Source organism: Rosa chinensis, chromosome 7, assembly GCF_002994745.2.
Source record: "Rosa chinensis cultivar Old Blush chromosome 7, RchiOBHm-V2, whole genome shotgun sequence".
NCBI lineage: Eukaryota > Viridiplantae > Streptophyta > Magnoliopsida > Rosales > Rosaceae > Rosa > Rosa chinensis.
The window spans coordinates 55609298-55631816 of NC_037094.1; the positions used below are offsets into that span (position 1 = coordinate 55609298).

General features: G+C 37.4%; 1 long non-coding RNA gene across 14 annotated transcripts; it reads right to left on the reverse strand.

Moving 5' to 3' along the window:
• Positions 1-8285: 8285 nt before the first annotated feature.
• On the reverse strand, positions 8286-14432 carry LOC112180798. Of its 14 annotated transcripts, none has more exons than XR_005803025.1 (16): positions 13757-14431; positions 13466-13585; positions 12947-13206; positions 12742-12802; positions 12188-12268; positions 11571-11699; positions 11420-11496; positions 11194-11309; positions 10911-11005; positions 10559-10731; positions 10247-10313; positions 10070-10134; positions 9573-9630; positions 9299-9398; positions 8968-9076; positions 8286-8835 (listed from the first exon to the last, which is right to left on the reverse strand). It is a non-coding gene; the product is annotated as an uncharacterized LOC112180798 (long non-coding RNA). The 14 variants fall into 14 exon arrangements; XR_005803024.1 differs by having other exon boundaries at positions 10247-10318; XR_005803022.1 differs by having other exon boundaries at positions 10551-10731.
• Between the last annotated feature and the right edge of the window lie 8087 nt (positions 14433-22519).

Consider the following 22519-nt stretch of genomic DNA (forward strand, 5'->3'; position numbering starts at 1 on the left):
TACACACACATATAGATACATATACTTAGGAATAATCTCATATGAAAACATGTATAATATAATTGTATATCACAAATAAGTAAATTTACTAGCAAACAACATAATTAAAAAGAAGCTTATACATAATTGAAATCAAGTAAAATAGGTAATAATAAAGCACAAACATTAAATAAGTAACTATAAACAATTTAACAAAATTAAATTATAGTTAGTATAAACATTAAAAAGAAGCTTATACATAATTGAAATCAAGTAAAATAGGTAATAATAAAGCACAAGCATTAAATAAGTAACTATAAACAATTTAACAAAATTATATTATAGTTAGTATTTCAGTCCTTATGTCCAAATCCATTAAAGTTCATCAACCATGTTCATGTTTCTCCAATTAGAGTCATCAAACTTCAAGATGTGTTATGTTGTCCATCACAAGTCCGATTTAGTCAAATGAGTACACCATTTCAAAGGGTTTTTCACAAGGAATCTAATCGAATAAGTCATGTAGTCCAAATCAGAGTGATATAGTCCAGAAATGGTGAAGAACCATAACAGTGCAGAAACCGATATTTTTGATACTGTCCTTTGATGTCTAAGTAATTACGTACTGTGTATTTTACCATTACTTCTCAAACTCTCCAGATCAGAAGTAGAGGTCCTAAGCTTCAAATTGATATAAAGTTTGTAGAAAATGGATAAGAAATGAGGGAGATATGAATTTTTGAAGTTGTGATGGCTGTATGAGATTTCCAGCAAGTTTAAAAGTTGAAAACTTTGATTAGCCATAACTTCTTCATTTCTTAACCTTTTTTAGTGATTCAAAAGCCTAAATTGAAGAACTTTTGATGAGGAATTTAATACTGTAAATAGTTTTGACAAAACAGATTTTGTTATATACGAAAATACTGGTTTGCAGCAAAGCAGATCCTTTTCCATCTTATCATTGATTATGTAGTTTGATAAATCTTAAAGACAAAAGAACATAAAAATGTATTCATGTACTTACTTAAGAAACTCAGGGGTGAGGTGAAGATTTTGGTCTTGAATTCAAGCTTGGACTTCTTTAAGAAAAACAAAGGGAGCTTCTAAAGAGAAAAAGGATGAAGGATTTGTGTGAAGAACTTCTAGTTGAGTTTTCTCTTCAACTAAGGGAGTTTTTGATCAATTTTACATTTGATCTTCAAGCTTGTAAGAAGTATGATCAGATCATATGCTTAAATAGGCTAGAATTAAGCATAAAATAAGTAAGTGGCTAATTATTATAAGGTAAGTGACTAATTACTATTTAGGTTAAATGATTAAAAGGTAAGATAAAATTAAAAAAAGTAATAAAAGAAAGAAAGCATAAATCCACTTGCTAAATATATATATATATATATATATATATATATATACATATATATATATATATATATGTATGTACACCAAGGTTCTAAAAAACGCTAGGCGCTAGTCGGGCGGTAATCCAGAGCCTAGCGCCTAGGGGCCTAGGCGGGAGCCTAGGCGGGGACTAGGTGGATTTTTATTTTTTATTTTTATTTTGATAACATATATTTATATTTAGCCTAGGCGGGGACTAGGCGGATTTTTATTTTTTATTTTTATTTTGATAACATATAATTATATAAATATAAATATATATATATATATTTATTATAATTTTTATAACAAGTGACTCTCTTCCGACAAGGGATATGATTGATAACATTTGATAGCTTTTATATCCTTTACCAATTTGTATAGAAAAGTAAAAGACCAATGTCATGAGTCATGACCAAGAACGGTTGTAAAAAATGACAAAATAAAAGGGTTAAAATAATAAAAAATCTAGCCCACAAACCACTAAAGGTGAAACCACCGCCTCATATCAAAATCTCAGAAAGCTTCGAAGTAAAGGCAGTTCTGCTTCATCTTCCCAGAATCCCAGAAGCCACATCTCACCTCTTCACCCACTTCACCCACTTCTCAAAATCCAAACCCCCAACAAAGCTAAACCCATCTTCATCTCCACGCTCTTCTCCTCCCCCAAATCCTCTCTCTCAATCTCAGAGCCCATCCCATCTCGCCTCTCGAAGAGCGATACCCAACTCGAAATCCCGATCAGGAAGCTCTTCGTGCCGCCACAGATGTAATCCGATTGCGAATCGAATTGTCAAGTTTGGTTGATTGGGTTCAAGATTGAATTTGTTAGGATTTGAATTTGAGATCTTTGTTACGATGGATTTGTTGATTAGTGGAATTAATCTGTTGGGGTAGTTTGTTTTTGAATCATGGTCGTCGATTCAGGATTCGAGTTTCATGATGGAGAACTAAGCGAGTTGCTTACAGCATACACCAGAGGAGGAAAAAAAAAAATCCAGAATCCAGCGCCTAGCGCCCAGCCCCGGCGCCTAGACCGCCTAACCTCCGCCTAGACCGTCTAGGCGGCCGCCGAGAAACCAAACGCCCAATTCAATCGACTAGACTGAAATCGGATCGGACACCCGGCGCCTAGCGCCTATACGCCGCCTAGGCGGGCGCCTAGCCCGTTTTTTAGAACCATGATGTACACACACACATCCATATGCACATTTACCCAATTAATAAGTAAAGAACTTTAGTAAAAAAAAACTAATTACAATAATTAGTACTAAAATGACATGCATCACAAAAATAACATAGATGAGAGTCTTGAGCTCAATAACAAAGATTTTTCAAATATAGTTAATAATATAGTGTTCTATAGTTGGCACTAATTTTCGGGTTATTACATAAAACCCCAAATCAGCTTGTTCTTTGGTCTGTGAATTTGGTTATTGGGTTTTGATCTTATAATTTTTTTCACTGTGATTTTCAGAGAAAATAGAAAGAACTGAGAGGAGGAGAGAGGAAGAAAACTGAGGGCAGTAAATTTTGTTAAGTAAATTCGTTAGACAAACGGCGCGTGGTTTGAACGTGCTGTTAGTAAACCACGCTGTTAGTTTTTGACAGTGCAAATGCACTTTTGGTGCATGTGTTTGGCTCCAATTTTGTTGCAGCTGGTCAACAGTCTCTTTTCTGCGCGAGCGTGCCAGCACCGTTCGGGTGCGGTCGTCGGGGGTGTCCCTTGACCTGACTTCTTTCAAGCAATTGTGGACGAGGAGAGCACCAACCTCGTCGTGGGATTCTTTGTGCCTCGTGGCGAGGACTTTTGCTGAGCTTCTTGAAAATCACAATCGATACTCGATGTTGTAGATCGAGCAGAGCGAGAACCACTGGGAAGTGAGGAGAACTTGCTAAAGCGTGACTTTAGCTTGGCTGGGTTGCTAGGGCGTTACCCTTGCTTGGCTGGTTCTGTAACCGTTGTGGTCGCGGCACTACCGTCGGCTCCCGAGGAGACTAGGACCGAAGTACGTTGACAGAGGATTTGGTGGCACTGAAAGTCGGCTTCTGGGAAGACTAGGACTAGGAGTGTGATCACCGGTAAGAGAAAGAGAAGGAGAGGAGTTACTCTTAGAGAGGTTGCTCTAGAGAGAACTTAGATCATCTTAGAGATGTTTTGATGTTGTGAATGTGTCTTGGTGTTGGTGTTTGGTCGTGGTACTACAATCGGCTCTCGAGGAGACTAGGACCGAAGTACGTTGACAGAGGGTTTGGTGGCACTGAAAGTCGGCTTCTGAGAAGACTAGGACTAGGAGTGTGATCACCGGTAAGAGAAAGAGAAGGAGAGGATTTGCTCTTAGAGAGGTTTGCTCTAGAGAGAACTTAGATCATCTTAGAGACGTTGTTGATGTTGTGAATGTGTCTGTGTGTTGGTGTTTGGTCGTGGTACTACAATCGGCTCTCGAGGAGACTAGGACTAAAGTACGTTGACAGAGGGTTTGGTGGCACTGAAAGTCGGCTTCTGAGAAGACTAGGACTAGGAGTGTGATCACCGGTAAGAGAAAGAGAAGGAGAGGATTTGCTCTTAGAGAGGTTTGCTCTAGAGAGAACTTAGATCATCTTAGAGACGTTGTTGATGTTGTGAATGTGTCTGTGTGTTGGTGTTTGGTCGTGGTACTACAATCGGCTCTCGAGGAGACTAGGACTAAAGTACGTTGACAGAGGGTTTGGTGGCACTGAAAGTCGGCTTCTGAGAAGACTAGGACTAGGAGTGTGATCACCGGTAAGAGAAAGAGAAGGAGAGGAGTTGCTCTTAGAGAGGTTACTCTAGAGAGAACTTAGATCATCTTAGAGATGTTTTGATGTTGTGAATGTGTCTTTTAGAATGAGAGGAGAAGGTGTTTATATAGGGAAGAAAAAGAAGAGTGAAATGATGAGTGGAAGAAAAATAATGAAAGTGGAGTATGAAAGTGATTTGTAAAATATGGAAAAGATAGAGAAATGATGAAATGAAAGCAAAGCATGAAGGTGCAGAAACATGGAAGTGATGATGATCTATTAAAGAGATTGTAGTAGAAAAATATATCCAAGGAAAAAAAGAAAAGCATCTAGCTTTCTTCATGTGGGTAGGAAACATGAACATGTGAATATTGAGCTGGTTTTAGGTCAGTTTCTGCCCCTTTATTCCTTCAATTATTTCTCCAACAAGACTTCAGAATGATCCTTCGACTTCTTCATAAAAAATGTTCCACTATGAGTGTAGATCATCCTGACAAATTTTCAGAGCTTTATTCCATGCGGTTGGGCCGAAAATGCTGCTGGACCTCTTACAGGTCCAGTTTTCCAGTTTCGCTTCTGTAGAAAATTGGACTGATTGTTTGAAGGCCTTCCACTCAAAACTAGCTCTGGCACTCTTCATAAGAAATGATCCCTGGGATGTCTAGTATTAATCTGGAAATTTTTAGCTCATTTAGATTTCATTTGGTTAGTCTTCCGCCCCTCCTTCCTTGTTTAGCTCGGTTTCTCCTAACCGAAGTAGGAAAATGTGCTAAAGTTGACTTTTCATGCTTCCATAGTAGGCTTTATTTAGCCTCTAAATATATATTTCGAGCTTGTCGACAATATATAGCTTGAGCCACTGACATTGGCTCAATTTCTCCAAAACGTGCCTTGTCAGGCCAAAATGTTCATTTTGGGTCCAAACAGCATGAATTACTCTTAGGGATGGCATTAAAACCTACGGGTACGGGTACCCGCGGGTAACTATTCCTTTTGGGTATTTGTTAATGGGTAATACCCATAGTTTATGGGTATAGGTATGGGTATGGGTAATTACAAAATACCGGTATAAAAATGGGTGGGGTATGGGTATACCCGTGGGTACCCAAATTTTACCCAATTACCCATATAAAATTGTAGACCACACCCAATTTTTTTTTTTAATTGAGAACTATTATTTTTCAACCAACATATGAGACATTTTTATAATTCTCTTATTCTAAAAAAAAAAAAAAAAACAGAAAACCTATACGGGGTGTTGCGATGACTTTGTGTGGTCTCGGATGAGGATCTGACCGTTGGATCATCGTATAATTGTGAAAAGTTGGTTCAAAAGGCAATCTATCAGGATCCGACCGTTGGATCATCGTATAATTTTGAGAGGATGATCCTAAGGGCGATCCGTGAGAATCCGACCGTTGGATCATCGTATAATTGTGAAAAGACGATTTCAAAAGGCTATCCGTGAGAATCCGACCGTTGGATCATCGTATAATTGTGAAAAGATGATTCAAAAGGCGATCCGTGAGGATCCGACCGTTGGATCTTCATATAATTTCGGGAGGATGATCTTAAGGACGATCAGTGAGAATCCGACAGTTGGATCAACGAATAATTGTGAAAAGATGATTCAAAAGGAGATCCGTGAGGATCCGACCGTTAGATCTTCATATAATTTTGGGAGGATGATCTTAAGGATTATCAGTGAGAATCCAACCGTTGGATCAATGTATAATTGTGAAAGGACGATTCCAAAAGGCGATCCGTGAAAATCCGACCGCTGGATCATCATATAATTGTGAAAAGACTATTCCAAAAGGCTATCCGTGAGAATCCGACCGTTGGATCATCGTATAATTGTGAAAAGACGATTTCAAAAGGTGATCTGTGAGAATCCGACCGTTGGATCATCATATAATTGTGAAAAGACGATTCAAAAGGAGATCCATGAGGGTGGTTCATTTATGACCTTAATTTTATTATTTTACATTTAATCGTGACATTCTAGCTATTCCTGTATCTACTGTTGCCTCAGAGTCGGCATTTAGTACTGGTGGACGGATTGTGAGCCCGCATAGGAACTGACTTCACTCAAACACAGTGGAAGCTTTAATGTGTGCTCGTGATTGGATGTGGAGTGAGATACGAGATGCTCCTAGCACATTAGAGGATGATGTTGATGTTGATGTTGATGAGGAGTCTTGCCATGATATTGATGATGATCTTACTCTACTTCAGAGGATGCAGGGCGACATGGTGTCCAGAGGAAGAGCACAATCTTCACCTTTATTTTAGTATATAGGATTTAGATATTAGAATTCTCATTTTGTAATTTTTTTCTTCTAATCATTGAAGTTATATTTAGAAGATACTTATTCATTTTAATTATCTGAGTCGGTGTTGAAAAATAAATTTAATTTTATTTACTAACTTAACACTAAAGTAGAAATATTCATATAAAAAAAAAAAACAATAATGTAGTGGTAGATGTTTGTAGCAAGTATAAAGAAAAAAATTATTAAAAAAAATAAAAATTGCCCATATTGAAAACGGGTGAATGTTTATAGTGGTAGAAAATTAGAAATATTAAGATTAAAGAAAAGAGAAATTTTAAATACACATCCCTATTATTTTATATTTCAAATTAGATTTTGTAGGTAGGTTAAATGACCAAAACAGACATCTATGCATTAGAAGAAGAAAAAAAGAGTCATATTTTCCTTATATTATTCTATTTATGTATAAATAGTTAGATAAACACAACCAATTTCTATACATGGCCTCCCAATTTAATACAAGAATAAAGTTAGAAACTATCTAATTTAATATTTCCTTAAATAAATTGTAATTAGATGAGGTTAGAGACCATAATATTTAGAATTTTAAAATCAATATTTTTATAAAAAATCGCTTTACTCCCATTTTTACTTAATTTCCTTTTTTGATTAATCAATTTATTTTCTAATATAAAACATCACATGTGAAAAAACTTTGTAATTGTTAATTTGTTTGGCCCCTCTAATGACAACTATTTAGTTCTGCCACTATGGAGAAACTACTAGTATAGTTTTGGTTGAATGTTCAACTCATAATTTTATACTTGATTAACATGGTGTTTGGATGGATGAGAGCTCAAATAACACAAAACCTATTTATATGCATCTATTTAAAGGGAACAATAATGAATCTTTATGGATTTCTTAATAACTAACACAAGTAATCAATATGGTCATTTGCAAAATGTCAATATACTAGAATATACTAATCATATTAAGGTTACTCATATTAAATAGTAACCTTAATATAGTCAAAAAGTAGGATATTTCATGATTTTTGAGATTAAGGGTATTTTAGGTACTTTGGGTTGTGTATTTAGTAAATTATTAGACTGAGAAATTAAATGGGTGGTGCATTAAGTATGGAGTGTGTATTAAGTAATTATGGGTGCATATTTAAAACTTCTCTAAAGAAAAACAATAAAGTAGTAATAAGTATTGGTCAAAAAAAAAATAGTAGCAAGTATTTTTTTTTTTTTTTTTTTTTAAAAAAAACTGCCCATATTAAAAATGGGTAAATGGGTGGGTATGGGTTTTACCCATTTAGAAATGAGCGGGTAAATACCCGCACCCGCTAATTATTTGATGGGTATTACCCGTGAATTATTATTGGGTGGGTAATACCCAATGAGTACAAATGCCATCCCTAATTACGCTCCCCTCATCTGCAATATGATTCACAATCTCCTCCTCCTTGCTGACTGCAATACTGCATATCCCAAGATAGCTGTGTACACACCCCTTTTAAAGGAAACATTTCCTTTCAACAAACTTGCACAACCTTTGGAGAAAAGGTATATCCAAACCCATTAAACGAGAATATACAGCAAAGGGCAAGATTAGCAATGTTAAAGTCTGTTAACATAGTAGACCTTACCAAGTTAGCTTGTCAGGTCCTTACATTACCAGAAATGAGAACACGCGCGTATAGTGGGATTAAATCTTTGATTACCTCATTAGGTTTCATTTTCTTTGCCAACTGAAAAATTACAATATCCTTAAGAAACAGGCAGATATTGGGCACATTCTTTAAATTGGTCCTTAGGTGCCTTCAGTTCAACTTATTCAAATTGGTCAAGTTGGATGCAAGCAAAAAACAACACATGACAATTACACAATAATTTAACGAAGTTCGGCCAAATTGCCTACATCCTCGGGCGACCATGATGATGATGAATCAACTAATAAAGAAGGTTACAACTTACAATTATAAACCACTCTAGGTAATCTCACTCCTCTCAACCCCTCTCAATAGAGAGCCCCAATTACACCTAAGAAAAACCTCACAGGTATTCCTCCCAAAGTAAATCTCTTAGGGAAGCATCTCTTATTTTAATTTATCTATAGGTTCTTCACAATCCTAGTACTACTAGAACAAGTCCCCTCTCCTTGTGAAAGAAGAAATCAAAACCTTGCAGCCTTTGGGACTGTAGCTTACTGTTCCTTTGCTGACGATGCCCGTGACACGCTGTTCCTCTCAGTCGTGAATCTTCTCCTGAATTTGGATCCACTAGTCCAACAGGATTCAACTTCAATCAGGATTTCACCATGTCCAAGCTGTTTTGAGCTGCAACCCTCATTGAACATCCCCTACATCATTTGTCCTTTGGTTGAATGTGAATCAGCTCGGTTTGGGTCACATCCCCTCTTACTCTCTTCCATGCTGCAAAAAGTTTCAGCCCCAATAGGATAAGAAAATCGATGGAAATCATATACTGAATTAATCCAGTGACATTTATTTGAATATGAAAACTAGCTTGCAAGTGGAAATTCAAATGTTCAAATGCGCTATTACCTAGTTTAGGTAATCCTCATCCACTGATCAAATGGATAAAAGAATACTAGACAGTTTTCCTTTGCTAGTGCATCCGTTCTTCAGACAAGTCCTCCATAAAATGCATGTGCTGATCAAGATGAAATTCATTGTTAAGCAGTCAGCATCTTTCAAATTAGGCTGCACTATTGAAATTCAAAGATACAATAGACACGAGTTTTCTCCCAAATTAGGTTCATCAAGTTGCAAATATGAGAGTTCATTAAATTGTTCACACATGGAAACCTTCATATCTTATTATTACAACTGTGCATTATAAAAGGAGCATTCATCAGTTTTAAACTCTCATAACCTATACTTCTGGCAGAATTGTGGAAAGCACATCAATAGTCAAATGGATGCGAGGATGCAAGACAATTTCCGAAATGGTGTATCACTGCTTGACAATCGTCCTGCATAAAACATGTTGATCAGGACAGAATTCATTTCTCAATTTGCAGTTAAATTTATGTGTGAATAGTTGAAGAAATCAGAAACCAGCATATGTAGTCATAGAATTGCAGTAAGAAGGTGCAACGTTAACAATATTTCATAATATTAGCTCAAAACCTTAGTTTCTCTGTTACCTTTGCTTCGTTTGTAGAACCTGATCGAGTCAGTTATGCTTCAGTGGTGAAAGAGACGCTGTAATATTTGAAAATGTCGAAACGTAACTGTCTTATCCCACATACAAATAATTAAAGACACAGCTTTGTAGGAACCAGTTAAAATTAAAGTAAAATCCCTGACACAAAATTCAGAATGTATGCCTTGTAATTCAATGTTGACATTGCGTAGACTAATCTAAAGTAAATTACATGAATACATGCAGGACAAATTTAGGAAGACATAACCTATATCATATGATAAATTTCTTTTCGAATAACGATGACTGATGAAATTTAATAGGAAATATAGACAGAAATGCCTTCTTTAGCAATTGCAACTTAACTCACAACCTGCAGTCGCTCTCCATCCAAAAAATATAAAAATGCCACGCAAGCTAATGCCAGCCACCCCACAAATGCATATATATAGATCTTGCATGGTGATAGAGGTATATCTAGCTTATAGTTCGTAGTACCTCATCTCATTAATGATTAATCACCAGCTTGACAACTCTGCTGCGATTTTGGAGTCTCCATGCTTCTACATTCGTACACAGTAGATTTTGATTTATATCAGATCCATAGCAGAAGAATTTGTATGTAATGGCTTACAAGATTATGAATTCCATGGTTCATAATTGAAGGTAAGTTACACAGTTTTGCATGCCATAAAGACTACATGAGTGTCATGTTATGCTGATCCACTGCTACTCTGAAGGTCTGACCTGCCATAAAATCATCATTACAAATCTATATAGTTTGCATTTAGTTTTACATAAGCTTCTCGTAGTCTCAAATACAGAAACTTAAAGAATCCAGAGCATTGGAAAGGACTTGTAGTGCATGCATGGCCTTAGGAAACAAAGTCACCTTTCGGAGTTATAAAAAAGTTCTGAAAGTGGGAATCATAAAACTATAGTACAAGTCACCAAGTCCTTGTGATAGAAGAATATACACCTTTCTACCTTTTGGACTTCAGCTTAGTGTTCCACTGCTGACAAAGCCCTTGTCATGCTGTTCTTCCGCTTTTTTGTGATTCTTTTTTCTAGAATTTGATTCCACTGGACTCCAACAGGATTTTCAATCAGTTTTCACCATGTCCAAGCTGTTTTGAGCCACAACCCTCATTGAACATCCCCTACATCATTTGTCCTTTTGGTGAATTTAAATGAGATTGGTTTGGGTCACATCCACTCTTCCCTCTCTTCCGTGCTATAAAATCCATGGAAATCTGATACTGAACTTATATTGTGACAGTAATTTGAATCTGAAAATTATCTAGCTAGTGGAACTTCAAGCCTTCAACTCAGATATTACCTACTTTAGGTAAGTCTCATCCACTGTTCAAATGGATGACAATGGTAGACAGTTTTCCTTGCTACTTGCTAGTGCATCACTGCTTCAGACAGGTCCTGCATGGAATTCATTTTTTCTAGTTAATCTCTAATCTGGTCATACAGACACAAAGGACATTTAATTTATATCCCCTAAAAGTCTTACTAGTTTCTAATCACTCATTCCTAGTTGTTTTTTGTAGTCGCAGTTTAAACCTAGACATGTGGAAGTTCTAGTAGTGTAAAATCTGAGGAATATACCGTACCAAAAAGAGGAAACTCCATGTTGTTCAATTTAAAGCAAATTTGCTACCGCTATGATATATATGATGCTTCTCCAGTTATGCTAAATTTGAATCTTTGTCAAGGCAGGGCCATATTTCTGCGAAATAACAACCATATAAGCATTTCTTTTAGGCATCGTTTTATTCTAAAATGAAAATTCAAAAGAACAATTAATGAAAGTATATATATCGGAAGAAAACAACAAACCTCAGGGGACATTTGGAAACTTAACAGTAAACCGAGTGAGACCATGGGTCACATCTTGCAACAAAAAGCTTCCACTACTACAGCAAGAAAATCAAATGCAATGAAAATTAGATATTGAATTTTGAAATATTAGAAAACAAGAACTACGTACCAAGTGCAAATTCAAGCTTCAACTGCTACATATACAGAAATGCTTCAGATACATATGCCAAATTACTACCATGTCTAGTTAAGAGCCAAGTCACGCCAATATATGCATAGGAAAGCTTCGAAAGTACTCCTGCATCGAATGTGTTAGTCAATATAGATTTCATTTCTTAACCTATAGTTGGAGCATGTTCTGACGACTAGAGAAAAAGGAAGAAGAAGAATTGCCCCCTTAAAAAAAACACATGTGGTGTGCATAGATGGTCAAATTAGCATTTCTCCAAGGCCTTTTTATGCATGGAGGAGAGGACCAAAAGCGCGCACGCAAACACACACACACACACACACACACACACACACACACACACACACACACACACACACACACATATATATATATATATATATATATATTAAAGCATAACAACCTTATGTTGCCTTTGGGTGAGTTGATGGAAACTTGAAGATAATTTCAGTTCAGACCTTGGGGCAAAAATCCACTCTTCTGATGCCAAGGAAGCTAGATATGGAAGCTACTGATATTATAATTCAATAACTAGCAACGGAAAGCACTCTTTAGACTATTGCATAGGATCATTTCAGCTGATGGTGATGAATTACCTAATGTATGTAAGAAACTGACCAACCAGTCAAATGCATACCAGAAGCCAAGAGAAGTGTTTATGTCTGCTTAACATCCACCTGCATACAATGTGTTGATAGAGATCACATACATTTGTTTAGTCTATCTGGATTTAAAGCATCCTTTGATAGTTCAAACCTTAATTAGCAACCAGTACTTGTAATCATTGGATTTCAGTATAACGCAGTTACTAACAATAGTCTTCTCTCATATGATGATGATCAAGTGCTGGTGGGGATGTCAAGAAGTAATTAAAGATATATCTTTAATTCCAGAAAAAATTTCTCTTTGAATAACAATAGGAATAATATTTTAGGAGTAGTGCACCAGAGTGTATAGAGGTATATATATAGATTACCATAGCACCTCATGAGCTTCACAACCAACAACATTCTGAGTCCTAATGACTAGAGATTTCCACCAACAAAAGAGGAAGATTGTGGTCTACAGAACATGCATAATGCGACCTTTATTACTAGAAAATTACGTAGGAATTTTTATTTGAATTTGAGCTAATGAAGTGAAGGAATACCAGAGTGTCATCATGTCTTGAGAACTCCAGCAACTGCAAACTTTAGAATATACACTATTTTCTGCAAAGTTCATGACGATAAATTATTATCTTTTGCATAAATTTGCGCATTAGGTTTTATATAGCTTCACATCTGAACACTTGAGAAGCGTGAAACATAGATTACTAACTTCTTGCATGATATAATTGCACCTTTCGAACTTACTTGTAATGTGAAGAATGAAGCCAGAAATGTGAATTCAAATTAATGCCCTTGATCAGGAGTTGAATGCTGAGCCCATACTACTGGAAGAGGCAAAAAAAGTATCATAAGCAACCAGTAAGATCTTCAACCCTGGAGCATGCTCTTGGCTTCTGTCACTGCCTTAAAAAGCAAGATCCTTGATGATGCTCAATTAATGTGATACTTTTATCCTCTTGATATGGAAGTGCCATTTTGTTCATATCGTCGTTCAAGGGATAGTCCTGACCATAACAAAAGGACCTTGTGATATTACATATGAAACTACAACATTATAGATTGATACGTTGACATATACAATTAGAAAAATAAGATGCCACTGAACTCTCATCGAATTACAAGTATGAGAGTTCATTGAGTTCTCCATGACTGGAAACCTTCATTAACTTAATTGTGCAACTGTGTACTATAATACTAGCATTCATCAAGCTTTTTGAACTCTTAATTACGAAGGGTTACTTCAGATACAGAATGATATATAACCTATAATTTAGGCCGAATCTGTGAATCATGAAAAGCACATCAATCAATCAAATGGATGCCTCAATACAAGACAAGTTTCCCGAGTGGTGTGTATCACAGCTCAACGATCCTCCTGCTGTCCTGCATGATGCATAGAATGGGTTGATTAAGACAGAATTCATTTCTCAATTTGGAGTAAATCAAATTTATGTAAGGACGATAGAAGAAACCAGAAACCAGCATATATACTCATAGGATTGAATAAGAAGGTGCAATATTAAGTTGTTAACATTACAAGCAATTTGTTCAAACCTTATTTGCTCAGCTACCTTTGCTCCATTTGCAGAACCTCATCGATCATATATTAACCATATAAATCACTATCTATTTTTCTTCCTTTGAAAAAGGAATCATCTCCGGAAATAGAGGTAGTTGCAGTAATTGTGACGTTTGGGATGTGAGAGATGAACTCGTCTGGAAGGCTGCCAATTAAGCTGTTGCGACCATGGATGAGAAGATTCTGCAGTGGTGCATTTTGCAGGAGGAAGTCCGGCAGTTGTTTTAGATTACGACACTCGACAATATGCAAGGAAGAAAGGCGTGGCATTACAATTTCATTTGGGAATTAGAAGAACCCTCTTCTGCCTTTCCACCTAATTCCCACTTTGCTAAACTCGGCAAGCCGCCAAGATAGAGTGTTTCCAAACTTGGGAAGGATGATGATGATGATGTTTCTTCTTCTACTCCGTAAAATTCAGCTCCGATCTCTTGCAGATCATACACCCAATGTAGCTTTACTACTTTAAGGGACGGCAGTTTCCCGAGAGGAGGCAAACCAGAGGAGTCGCGGTAACAAAGATGAAAGACTGTCAATCTGGTTAAATACGACGGCGTCATCCAATTGGGCCAGGTGGGGCCATGATACAACCAAATTGCTAAAGAGTCCAAATTTTCATGTGGTCGCAAGGCATTCAATACTCCAGCATCTGCGTCGTTGCCGCTGAGGTTCCACACAGTAAGACGTAAATAAGAAAGATGAACTTTTTGATTCAATTCTGTTTAAGGACAAGTATAAAATGAAACAGAGAGAGAGAGAGTAATCCTAAGAGAGAATGGAGTTTTCAAGTGTGTTTATTCATCTCATTCAAGGAGGTATTTATAGGAATACAATTGAGATGTGAGATGCTTAAAGAATGATACAACTTGGATGACAGCTCCATTTCTAGCTTTTCTCATGTGGCATTGTGGCTGTGATGATAGAGATAACCATGCTTGTTCCCCTTTGGCATAAAGCTCATCATACAAGTCACTATACCTATCTTTACACTTAAGCATCCCTCTTTATTCTCAAGTACCTATTCTATACATGAGATAGACATTATCATATATACTACAACACTCCCCCTTGGATATTTCATGTCAATAGTATTGTCTAGGCTGTGCGCTTCGAAATTGCCTCGTTAAAAACTTTGCCAAGTAATAAAACCCTGTGGGAAAAAACAACCTTGGTCGAAGGAGAAAAAGAGCACAATGCGCATTGAGTGTGGAGTATGTATCTGGATACTCCCCCTGATTTAGACTCCCCCTGGAGATCATGGGAGTTCGGATAACATTCTCAATCCGATACTCTTCACATGTTTCTCGAAAGGGGATTTTGGTAACGACTTAGTAAATAAGTCCGCTACATTTTTCTCTGATCGGATTTGATTTACTTCAATTTTTAGAAGTGTTTTTTGTTGCTGATTGTAGAAGAATTTTGGCGATATATGCTTGGTATTGTCCCCCTTGATGAAACCTAATTTCATTTGCTCAATACAAGCTGCATTATCTTCGTAAATGCATGTAGGTTCTTCTGTGGTAGACTTCAAACCACAGGTTCCTCGAATGTGTCTATTTACAGACCTTAGCCATATGCATTCACGCACAGCTTCATGTAGAGCAATAATCTCTGCATGATTTGAGGAAGTAGCAACAAGGGTCTGTTTTGTGGATCTCCAAGATATCGCGGTGCTTCCCATGGTAAAGACATAACCTGTTTGGGAGCGACCTTTGTGAGGGTCAGAGAGATACCCTGCATCAGCAAAACCCATCAAAACATCATTATCATTTTGATAGAGGGGAGGGAAGGTGGCTTTTTGCCTTGTGGGATCTAGTCCCATAATTCCTTCTTTCCTTTTCTCCCTGTAGGGATAAAACAAGCCCATATCAATCGTACCTTTTAAGTATCGAAAGATTGTCTTTATACCAATCCAATGGCGGCGTGTTGGCAAGGAACTATGCCGAGCCAACAAGTTCACTGCGAATGAGATATCCGGTCTTGTGCATTGAGCTAAGTACAAGAATGCACCTATTGCACTTAGATATGGCACTTCAGCCTCTAATGAGCCTTCGTCCTCATCCTTTGGACGAAATGGATCTTTTCTGGGCTCAAGACTACGGCTGATCATGGGAGTACTCACAGGCTTTGCTTTATCTTCATTAAAGTGCCTTAGTAATTTTTGAGTATATGCTGACTGATGGATCATAATCCCATCACTACGGTGCTCGAGTTCTATTCCGAGACAAAACCGTGTTTTCCCAAGATCTTTCATCTCAAATTCGGATTTCAAATATTTAGCAGTTTCTTTTAACTCATTTAGAGTTCCAATTAGATTCATGTCATCGACATAAACTGCTATAATTGCAAATCCGGAACTTGTCTTTTTAATGAACACGCATGGGCATATTTCATTGTTAATATATCCCTTCCTAATCAAGTAGTCACTTAGACGGTTATACCACATCCGTCCGGATTGTTTCAATCCATATAGTGAGCGTCTCAATTTTATTGAAAACGCGCTCCGTGGTTTTGAGCCATTTGATTTGGGTAATTGAAGTCCATCTAGAACCTTCATATATATCTCTGAATCTAGATCCCCATAGAGATATGCTGTAACCACATCCATAAGCTGCATGTCAAGTTTTTCGGAAACTACCAAACTGACAAGGTAGCGGAACGTTATAACGTCCATTACGGGAGAATATGTCTCCTCGTAGTCGATTCCAGGGCGTTGTGAGAAACCTTGTGCCAAAAGGCGGGCTTTGTATCTAACAACCTCATTTTTCTCATTACGCTTTCTAACAAAGACCCATTTATGGCCAACAGGTTTTATATTTGGTGGTGTCAGCGTTATAGACCCAAATACCTGTCTCTTTGTTAGTGAATCCAATTCAGTCTGGATCGCATCTTTCCATTTAGACCAATCTGCTCTTCGTTGACATTCTTCAACGGAGCGAGGTTCGATATCATCGTATTCTATAATTTCTTTTGCAATATGATATGCAAAAGTATCATTAATAGTCATAGAATTTCTATCCATCATCACATGTATACTAGTGTAATTCATGGAGATCTCTCTATTCTCTGCAATTGGTTCTGTTATTGGAGCGTCCTCCAATGATGTCTCTTTGACATAACCATAATCCGGAATATTTTCATGAGATGGATTAATTGTATCGATGATTAATGGATTATTTTGTGCCAAACTCGCTTTCTTTCTTGGGCGAGAATCCATCGAACCTATGGGCCTCCCGTGCTTCCTGGCGGGAGCCGTGGGTCTAGCCACTACGTCACCCATATAGGGGACGTTGGCGCCATTCTCATGTACTCTTGAGATGGCATCATGTCCTCTAGTGTTAGGGACATCAATCCTTGCAGGCACATTTGCAGCAGGTATATGTGATCTTGTCACTTTAGCGATATCAGAAAACGCATCAGGCATTGATTCTGCTACGTTCTGAAGATCGAGAATTCTCCGCACTTCTATTTCAGATTGTGCTGTTCGGGGATCAAGATGAGACAGAGTGGGGACAAACCACGACAATTCCTGTCTTTTCTGTTGAACATTACCGTTCATGTCTCCCCCTAATGACGGGAAGACTGTCTCATCAAAGTGACAATCCGCAAATCTTGCGGTAAATAGATCGCCTGTCAAGGGTTCTATATAGCGGATAATGGTGGGAGAGTCATACCCAGTATAAAGACCTAATCGTCTTTGAGGACCCATTTTGGTGCGCTGTGGCGGCGCAATTGGCACATAGACTGCACACCCGAATATGCGTAAGTGTGAGACATCGGGCTCATACCCAGTTACCATCTGGGAGGCAGAAAATGGTTGGGTGGCAGTGGGCCTAAGACGAATAAGCACAGCTGCGTGCAATATTGCATATCCCCAAGCAGAAATAGGGAGATTGGTGCGCATAATCAATGCTCGAGCAACCATTTGAAGTCTTTTAATGGCGGCTTCTGCGAGACCATTTTGGGTGTGTACATGAGGTATAGGGTGTTCAACCTCAATCCCAATGGACATGCAATAATCATCAAAAGTTTTTGATGTAAACTCTCCAGCATTGTCAAGACGAATTGACTTAATAGGATGATCAGGGTGGTGAGCCCTTAATTTAATGATTTGTGCTAGGAGTTTAGCAAATGCAGCATTTCTCGTGGATAATAGCATGACATGCGACCAGCGTGTCGATGCATCAACTAACACCATAAAATATCTAAATGGTCCGCAAGTTGGTTGAATAGGTCCACAAATATCACCTTGTATTCTTTGCAAGAATGGTATATTTTCTTTAGTGTCCTTTGCATAGGACGGTCTTGATCCTACCTTTGCTAAAGAGCAAGCCTTGCAAAACGAATGATATGAAGTAGTTCTTTCGACCAATCTTTGGTTCGTACTTCTTTTCGTTTTGAAGAATGGATGTCCGTGTGAAGTTTTTAATATACGGAGCATCATATCTCGACCTGGGTGACCTAAACGGTCGTGCCAAAGTCTATATGTGTCAGAATCCCATAAATTTTCATTCATGACATGGTTGGATTCAATTACTCTGATAGTGGTTGCATATAATCCACTAGAGCGGCACATAAGTTTCTCTAATACTCGTTTATTTCTGTAGTTATTAGAGATAATGCAAAGGAACTCTTGTCCATTCTCACAATGTGTTTCCACATGAAGGTCATTGGCTCTTATATCTTTAAAACTCAATAGGGTTCTTCCAGCCCTAGGAGCGTATAGAGCTTCAGTGATATTAATATTCGTGCCATTTGGCAACAAGAATTGAGCTGGTCCTCGACCATGAATCAATTGTGATGATCCTGCCATCGTAGTTATTGAAGATCGACTAGGCGTCATCCATAAGAATAATTGCCTATGTCGTAATATAGTATGTGTGGTGCCACTATCAAGAAGGCATTCCATTTCTCTGGAAAACATACTGAAAAAGAATAAAGTTCGGAATATTAACACATGTCCATGACATTGAATGCGATACTTTATTAATAAGGGAAATAACCAATGATTACATCAAGGTTTCCAAAGTCTATTCCAAAATATAATCAAACATATACAAATTGTAATTGCTCAATCCGTTTGGTAATTCCAATGAAATATGACCAGGAAAGTAGAGAGATGTTGGTGGAGCGAGGCTCGCTTAAATACCTTGATCTCAATTACTTTCCTAGACATCATACTTCATTGGGTACGCCACATGAGAAAGAGTCAATACAATTTGATTAAGGCACGTTTGCCATTATTGGGAAATAGAAAAGACTATTCTAATCAAAGTCTGCTGCATCCTCGTGCACTTGTTTAGCTTTGAAGTCTTCTATGGTGAGATTGACATCTTCGCTCTCTTCATCTTCGGCAAGGTTGGCTTCTTGCTCCCTGAATTGCCTATACTCTTTGTAGCTTGCAGCTAGTTGAGTACTTGCATTGCATTGCTTGAACCAATGCTCGATTGATCCTCACCGATGACACACGTCATTATGGTTGCCTCCTTTCATTGGAGGTGCAGTTTGTCCACGTTGTGGATATTCCCTAGGAGGGTTACTGCTACTACCACGTCTTATGATGCGACCTCCACGGCCCTTATTGTTATCATATCCACCTCTCCCACGTGTGGAGTTGCCACCACGTGTGAAGCCACCACGTGTGGAGTTACCACCACGTGTGTCCACTTTAAAGTTGTGGTTTCTCTCTTTATTGGAGTGGTTATATGGGCCCGTACGCCTTTCATGTCCCCTGTTATTAGGGTATTGCTGCTTGCGCCCTCTTTTGGGTGTATTATAATTTGTCTCACGGACGCTCTTAGTTCCGATGGGCCTTGAATGATAATTCTTTACAAGGATGTTGTCGTGCTTTTCAGCTACCGACAAAAGATTAATAAGCTCATTAAACCTTGTAATTCGTCCAGCATTGACTTCGGTGCGATATTGCTTTGATATCACAATTGCTGAGACGGGAATGGTGGAGAGAGTCTTCTCAATTAGCTCTTCTTCTGTGAGAGGCTTTCCACAGAACCTCAACATGGCTTTGAGGCGAAGAGCTTCCGAGTTATATTCAGCAACAGACTTAAAGTCGGAGAAGCGTATATTATTCCACTAAACCTTCAAGTCAGGGAGGAGGGTATCTTGGATATTGCCAAAACGCTCTTCTAGCGCTACCCATAGGTCTCTTGCATCTTTGATTGACATGTACTCTAATCTGAGTGCTTTATCCATATGGCGCCGCATCAAGATAATAGCTTGTGCATGCTTTGTAGGTGTTTGTTGGAACACAAGGCCTGGATTAGGAGCTTGAATTATGGGCAATATTCCTCTTGAAGTGAGGTGGTTCTCAACGTCGGTTACCCAACTATGGTATTCCGAACCCGTTGAGTCAAGTATTTGAAAGTCGAGTCTAGGTTCATTCGACATCCTGAAGATAATAAGAGAAGATATATTAGTTTCGGAGTTTAAAACTTCCACGAAAGCTAAAATCAATAATATTTAGACCAAAACAATGATGTTTTGCGTAGGGGTCGTCAACGGGCCGGGCCGGGCCCGGCCCGGCCCATTCATAGCGGGCTTGGGCCGGCCCGGGCCGGGCCTTGCTATATTTTTAAATAATTGCGGGCCGGGCTTTATTAAAAATCAAATTATCCAAGCTCGTCCATATAAAGCGGGCCTTGCGGGCTTTTTCGGGCCGGGCCGGGCTTGGCCTTGCGGGCTTTTTTGGGCCGGGCCTTGTTGGCTTTATTTATAAATAAATATTTAAAGACACAAGTTTTTTTTTTTATTCAAGCTTTGGAAATTCAATGGATAATGATCAAATACAACCAAAGATAACAATCTATATAACTATATTGTACCAAAAAAATCTATATTTATATATAGATACTAATTTGTTGATAAATAAATTTTTAAAGACACTAATTTTTTATAAATCTATATTTATACATCATACACTCCAAAGAGCTACATATAGCAATTCAAAGAAAATGAGAAACCGACCGTTGGATGAGTTTATTACAATAAATTATGAGTGTGGTAAAAAATTTAGCCAATTTCACCATATTTTTTAATCCGATCGGATTGGTCAACCGTAGTCACTTATATGTTTTATTGGTTGACCGATGGCGTGGCAACCGAGAAACGTGCTTATTTTTTCACATCACGTTTGTATATATTCCATCGATGGATGTGCGTGGACATAAGATAAAAAAAATTAATTTTAATTACAAACACATTGGACTATACCAATTTTATTCCTAAAGTTATATGACCTATACATTGCATTTAAATTGTTTAGGTTCATTCTAAAGCAACCATGAAGTGGAAAATGAATTCGGAGAAACCAACTGCTTGATGGAGAGATTGTAATGTTTTATGGTGGTTGTAAAAAATCCAGCCAATTTGGTTCACGTTTCGAATTCGATCAACTAGGTCAAACGTAGTTACTCTTATAAACTTATATTTATATATTATACACTCCAAAGAGCAACCCCTATCAATTCAAAGAAAATGGAAAAACCGACCGTTGGATGAGTTTATTACAATAAATTATGAGTGTGGTAAAAAATTTAGCCAATTTCACCATATTTTTGAATCCGATCGGATTGGTCAACCGTAGTCACTTATATGTTTTATTGGTTGACCGATGCTGTGACAACCGCGAAACGTGCTTATTTTTTCACATCACGTTTGTATATATTCCATCAATGGATGTGCGTGGACATAAGATAAAAAAAAATTAATTTTAATTACAAACACATTGGTCTGTACCAATTTTATTCCTAAAGTTGTATGACTTATACATTGGATTTAAATTGTTTAGGTTCATTCTAAAGCAACCATGAAGTAGAAAATGAATTCGGAGAAACCAACCGCTCGATGGAGAGATTGTAATGTTTTATGGTGATTGTAGAAAATCCAGCCAATTTGGTTATCGTTTCGAATTCGATCAACTAGATCAAACGTAGTTATTCATATAAATCTATATTTATATACCATACACTCCAAAGAGCAACCCCTATCAATTCAAAGAAAATAGTAAAACCGACCGTTGGATGAGTTTATTACAATAAATTATGAGTGTGGTAAAAAATTTAGCCAATTTCACCATATTTTCGAATCCGATCGGATTGGTCAACCATAGTCACTTATATGTTTTATTGGTTGACCGATGCCGTGACAACTGCGAAACGTGCTTATTTTTTCACATCACGTTTGTATATATTCCATCAATGGATGTGAGTGGACATAAGATAAAAAAAATTAATTTTAATTACAAACACATTGGTCTATACCAATTTTATTCTTATAGTTGTATGACTTATACATTGCATTTAAATTGTTTAGGTTCATTTTAAAGCAACCATGAAGTAGAAAATGAATTCGGAGAAACCAACCGCTCGATGGAGAGATTGTAATGTTTTATGGTGGTTGTAGAAAATCCAGCCAATTTGGTTCTTGTTTCGAATTCGATCAATCAGGTCAAACGTAGTTACTCTTATAAACCTATATTTATATATCATACACTCCAAAGAGCAACCCCTATCAATTCAAAGAAAAAGGAAAAACCGACCGTTGGATGAGTTTATTACAATAAATTATGAGTGTGGTAAAAAATTTAGCCAATTTCACCATATTTTCGAATCCGATCAGATTGGTCAACCGATATGTAGAATATATATATATATATATGCACATATTTTATATAGAAGTATAATAGTATAAGAACTTCCACACACACACACACACACACATAT